Genomic DNA, 6231 nt, shown 5'->3' with positions numbered 1-6231 from the left:
TGGGATTATTGGATTATCCCCTACTTTTTATTTCTCTCCCATCCTAGACTGTGGCCTGGTTCTTGTCAATAAAAGCAGGGGTCTGGTAAAGGCAGGTGCTCATTCTTTGGTCTTTCTCCATTAAACTTCATTCCTTCTTAGGAGCAGAAAGCTTGTGTTGTTGTACTCCATGCTTGAGTGCTGGATTTCCTGACGCCATTCTTATACCTTTTCACTGTGTTAAATATTTCCTGCATCAATGTTTGCTGCCAGACTTGTGTCTCACCAGATCCTCGTTTTGGAGACCTCGGTTCCACTTGCAAGACCTATAGGCCATGTTCTGTTACTGTGAAATCTCTGATGTCATATGAAGCCACTGTTACTAGTCTTTTCATTTCAAAATCACATGGGTCTCCTTGTTGCATTATCTCCATCTCAAGATCACATGGACTTAGAAATCAGCCCTCAGTACTCAAGTAAATTGTTTCATATTTAATTCATTGTCGATGCTAAAATAATAGCTCTCCAGTCACAATCTCCTTCTCTTCTTTCTCCTCCACTTCCTCATCCTCCATTGCCCTCTCCTCCTATCCGCTTATTTTATTTTCTTGTCTTCTTTTTCTTAATCATCCTCCCCTTTATTCTGCCAAGGAAAGACATGTGCACCACCTCTGAGTTTTATCTTTGTCTTCTTTGATACTGCTTTTCTTCTCCAAGATAAACAATGGATATAACTGCTCATTCAGGGGAGGGAGATACAGTTCTACACTGGAGTGTAAACTTCATTTAAAAAAATGAAGTTTTTGTTTTTTGTTTAAAGATGTGTACCCAGAAACTAGAAGAGTATTGAATAAAGATAGTAGTATCTCAATAAATATTACATATTGAAAAGTTCAAGTCCAGGAGCCAAAGTAATAGCACAGTAAATAGGATGTTTTCATTGCACATGGTTGACGTGGGTTTGATTCTTGACATCCCATAAAGTCCCCAGAGGCAGTCAAGAGTAGTTTCTAAACACAGAACAAGGAGCAACCTATAAATGCTGCTAGGTATGGCACAAAAACCAAAGGGGAAACAGCGCAGGACCAGAATGTTAGTATGGTGCAATGAGCACTTGAGTTGTATATAGCCAGAGGGTGTAACCCCTCCTTTCCATATTTCTTCCTGAAGCCCACAAAAAGTAATTCCTGAGTACAGAATCAAGAGTAATTACTCCTGCATTTCACCCAGTGTGGCCCCAAACCTTAGTGCAAATCTCAGTTTCAAGGTGGTGAGGTGAAGTAACTTTGTACACTTAAGATTATAGATATTAAAGCATTATAACTGCATGTTTACAATAGTATCTAAAAATAAATGCAAAAATTTAATACTTAGCTTACATGCACTATTCAGATAATACTTGTCTCCTTATTTAATAAAGTTTAAATTGATGATGTGATAATTATATAAAATTAGTGGTTCCCAAACAGAAATGAATAATTTACCTCAGGTTACACTAGTATCCCTAATTGTTATCTCGAATAAAGTTACTCACAAGAATATTGGAGTGAATTGGAATGGAAATATATTGGTAAGTATAATAATAGTAAAGGTAAAAGGCATAAAAAATTAGGACACTCAGTATAAATGTGGCTAAGTTTTGTTCAATTTTTGGCTTTGCAGTAGCTTAAATCTTTACTCTTGACATTGTGCTTAAAGTTCATTCCCGACTGCTCAAAGGACTATCCAGTGGTGGGCAACCTTTTTTTTTATTTTCAACTGAGCCAAATCTCGCCAAAACTACGATTGAAATTTATTTTGATAGCCACATTTTTTGTCCCCCAATTCACAATACAGACCAGGCAAAGGGCCTGGATTGAGATGTATATGGGGTGCATTTACTGTACCTCCTCTTTCTTTTTTTTTTTAATTTTTATTGTGACCAAAGTGCATTACAAATCTTTCACTGCATCATTTATGGTACATAGTGACAATGAATGAGGGGCATTCCCACCACCAGTGCTGTCCTCCCTCTGCCCCTGTTCCCAGTATGCATCGCATATCTCCCTCCTCTACCCCCCTGTATGCTAGTGCATCTAGTCTCCACTTTACAGCTTGTTGTAGATTGAGCATCCACCGTCATTGGAGATAAAAAAAAGATAAGAATAAGGGGAGAAAAAAATTTGGTGACAACTACCAAAAAAAGAAAGAAGAGAGAGAGAAAAAAAGAAAAGAAAAAATGAAAGAAAAAAGAAAAAAATGGACCCGGCAAATAAAAATAAGAATAAATCTCTAAATAATAATAACCACAAGAGTGAAAAAGAATGAGAAAAGTGGAAGAAAAAAAGAGAAGAAAAATAAAGTCAAAAACTAACAAATCAAAACAAAACAAGAAAAAGTATAGGTGCTGGAGTGGTTGGGTTTAGCGTCCCCCCCCCTTTTTTTTTTTGCATAGGCACAGTAAGCATTGGGGAAGAAAGGAAATTTCTGTGGCCTAAGAGATTCAGAGTTTCTCCATCCTTGAAGCATACCATCATGGGATCAACCCCTGGCTCCATATATTCTCATTACCCCATTCCAAAGGCTTTTTTGTGATGCCAGGAAAGGTTCCTCTCAGTTGTGTGTGAGAAAATCAAGCCATTGTAGCTAGCCATCTTGGTATTTGCGCAGGTTATAGGTCAGGGTCTAGAATAGAGTCGCTAGGCTCTAGAGGTTCCTATCCATCGTTGTTGTGGTGTTCAGTCTTCTGTAACACTTGCTCCCTATTTTCGTTCAGTCCCTAAGCCGAAGCCTAGGATATTATGGATCCAAAGGTTCTCCTCAGTCTCTGTTGTCCAAGTTGGACCTCTGCAATAAGACATCTTGTTGTTGTTGTTGTGTTTTATGTATCCTGGACTACAGCCTAGGGTAGGGTTTTCCTTATAAGTCCCAAGGTAGGCTCTGTTCAGTCATGGTTGTCAAAGTCAGTTTTCTGTTGTTGGTGCTCTTATTTTTCACAGTTCAAAGGACAATATCTCTTTTGATTTCCATTTAGTGTTAGGTGATGTGATAGGACAGCCTGGTCTTAGGTCAAGTTTTCCTTTCCTCGTTGTCATATCAAAACTGGCACAAGTTGGTGCCAGAGTACTGTTATAAATCTCCCAATGGAGCTTAGTTCCTGGTGGTGTTGCCGGGAGCTGTATCATTTCTACGTTGGGGATCTGGGGTTTCGGATTGGACTAATACTGTCCAATCTCCTGAGGACTGGTTGTATCCACATGACACATGTTCAGGATGGGAGGCACCGTTCTGCTATAAAAAGTGAGTTCTTATCCCTAGAAGATAAAATCTTGTTTCTGTGTCTATGGTTTCCCCTTTTTTTACTGTGCCCATACAAAAACGTATGGTGTAATACTGTGTTGCTGATGTTATTCTGGGTAAGGATGACAGGCTGCACACACAGGTTCTGTCGTCTGGTTTTGTTCTGAGCTTTTTTCCCATTCAAGGCTTTTTGTACCAAGCAGCACCAAAAATGGTAAGGATAGAGAAAAAATGTATATATTTAAATAGAACAAATAAATAAAACTGAGTTAAAAAGAAAAGCTATTCGAATAAAACAAGTGGTGGAGAAGGCTACTTGTATATTTAGGAATACACATCTTAAGATATATTTTTATACAGGTACTGAGCTTCCATAGGCAATATAAGACTCCCAATTAAGTCTTTTGATATATTCTTGTGGGGAGTAAAAGCCAAGGTACTTTTAGATTCACAGGCCTTGGAATTGAGTTTGAGAGATGCTTTGCTGCATTACGAAACCATATAGTTTCTTTGAGCTGGGAGTTTTGCTGAAGCCAGTTCCTGTATCGTGCAACAGTCCACAATTTGGTGGGGGTGAGAGGGACCATTAAGCATGAGTCAGCAGGCGTGCTAGTTGTGCTGGTTGTAGTTCTTTGCCGATGCATGAGAACCAGGACCCAGAGGGTGTCTTTCACTGAGGAGCTGGAAGGTGGTCTGTTGGGGCAGGAGGTCAATCTTGGTACCTACCGAGTTAGGAACTGAGGGTAAAGAGGGTTAAATTAGGGGAAGAAAACGGATAAGGATTGAAAAATGAGGGGATAGAGGAGACACAGGGGTAGGGGAGAGGCAATACATGACAGGGGCTATATACAATATATATATGAATTGTATGTGATTTCAGCTTGGAGTCAGTATGGAAAGTCAAATCCATAAGACTGACTTTAAATATGTATTTGAGTGTTATCATCCAAATCTTTGATATTCCGTTTCCTTTCCTAGGAACCGTCTAGATTGAAGAACATTTTTAGATAATACTTAAAAAGTATATTTATCGAGCGGGCGCAAATGTGCCCACGCAGTTATAAAAATGAGTATTAGTAAGAAAAGACACCGCTGAAGGAGGTCCAGTATGAATACGGGAGGAGTTTCCTGGACTAAGTGGTCAGCCCAGGAGGCCATTGGCCAGCTGTCTGCCCAGATCCCCATCCACACCCGTAGGAGAGGAGCAGTAATCCTGGCATGTGGGATCTTCTGGGTACAGCTGCAGCCTCCCTCTCCAGTATGAAAAAGCATGGGAGAGGAGTTTGCCTCCTCCCCATCCCCCCAGATCTCAGATGCCAGACCTGGCCTTGAAAGCCAGCTTGGCTTGGGGGCTCTCGGTCTCCAGGACTAACTGGTCTGTCCTGAAGGCCTTTGGCCAGCTGTCTGTCCAGATTCCCAGCCATGCCAGTAGAAGAGGAGCAGTAACCCTGGCATGTGGGATCTTCTGGGTCCACATGCCTTCCTCTCCAGTTTGAAAAAGCATGGGATTGGAGTTTCCCTCCTCCCCCCTACCCCCAGAGCCCAGTTGCCAATGTACCTCCTCTTTTTTATAGTCAGTATAAAGAACACAGCCTGTGGTAAGAACTGGGAGGCCTTATCTTGTCTGTTTTTTATTATTATTTTAATATATATAAAATCCTTCACCAGTGCAACATTCCCATGACCACATTTTTTTTTTTTTTTTGGTTTTTGCGTCACACCCGGCAGTGCTCAGGGGTTATTTCTGGCTCCAGGCTCAGAAATTGCTCCTGGCAAGCACCGGGGACCATATGGAGTGCCAGGATTTGAACCAATGACCTCTTGCATGAAAGGCAAACGCCTTACCTCCATGCTATCTCTCCGGCCCCCCATGACCACATTTTTAAAACCAAAAAGTCACGCCCCCCCATAGCACATGACCCAACTGATTCTGTGTGGAGCAGGCCACCGGGGCTGCACACAGGGCGCACACTAACAGAGCCTAGGAGCAGATTCCTGACTCCTGGAGCAGCTGCCCGGCACACAGAAGAGCCTCATTAAAAAGTGTAAAGAGCAACATGTGGCTCTCAAGCTGTGGCTTGCTGACCACTGGACTATACCAATGTTGGCCAAGTTCAAGACACATACCATACCCTGTACTATCTCTCTAACCCCAGACCTCCTACAATTTTTGTTTTGTTTTGGTTTGGTTTTGGGGCTACACCCGGTGACGCTCAGAGGTTACTCCTGGATATGTGATCAGAAATCGCTCCTGGCTTGGGGGACCATATGGGATTACAGGGGATCTAACCACGATCCCTCCTAGGTCAGCTGCGCACAAGGCAAATGCCTTACCACTGGGCCATGGCTCCAACCCAGCCTCCTACAAGTTTTAAACTGCATATCACATACTATATTCCAAAACTCACAAAAGCAAAAATAAAAATTATGTCTATCCACTGCAATTCAATTCAGGCCAACAAATTTTAGCTCCTTTTATTTTTATTTTTATTTTTTTTAATATGGAACGCTTCACGAATTTGTGTGTCATCCTTGCGCAGGGGTCATGCTAATCTTCTCTGTATCGTTCCAATTTTAGTATATGTGCTGCCGAAGCGAGTACTCCTTTTATTTTTTTAAATTTAAATCTGCAGCACCTACTGATAATGTGAAAACACTAATTTGAATAACTATATATTTCCTGTGTTCATTGGAAAAAATGAAAATAACTTATTATATAACTGGACAAGTAAAAGGAAGATATATGGGTAAATTGGATAAGGGAGGTGATTGTATAGTAGCAGGTAGAAATTAGTATTTTGAGGAATGCACACAATGCAATGTATGCATTGTTGACTTGCAACAATGCTCACATAAAATATACAACTGTTCACATAGAACATTTCAATTTAAAAATTCATACTTTTATCAGAAAATTTAGTGAACCAAAGAAAAAACTAAATTTATGAAAAATAATTTTATTAGACATCATCT

The 6231-nt window shown here is 40.6% G+C and overlaps 1 non-coding gene and 1 pseudogene across 1 annotated transcript; both read right to left on the bottom strand.

Moving 5' to 3' along the window:
• Positions 1 to 1790: 1790 nt before the first annotated feature.
• On the bottom strand, positions 1791 to 1911 carry LOC126005286 (uncharacterized; annotated as a pseudogene).
• A 3842-nt stretch (positions 1912 to 5753) lies between these two features.
• Positions 5754 to 5860, bottom strand: LOC126005731 (U6 spliceosomal RNA). Its single transcript, XR_007494768.1, has one exon. It is a non-coding gene; the product is annotated as a U6 spliceosomal RNA (small nuclear RNA).
• Between the last annotated feature and the right edge of the window lie 371 nt (positions 5861 to 6231).

This window comes from Suncus etruscus, chromosome 3 (assembly GCF_024139225.1).
Source record: "Suncus etruscus isolate mSunEtr1 chromosome 3, mSunEtr1.pri.cur, whole genome shotgun sequence".
NCBI classification, from domain to species: Eukaryota; Metazoa; Chordata; class Mammalia; order Eulipotyphla; family Soricidae; genus Suncus; species Suncus etruscus.
Note: the sequence above shows the minus strand (reverse complement) of the source record. Positions and strands in the feature narration are given on the sequence as shown.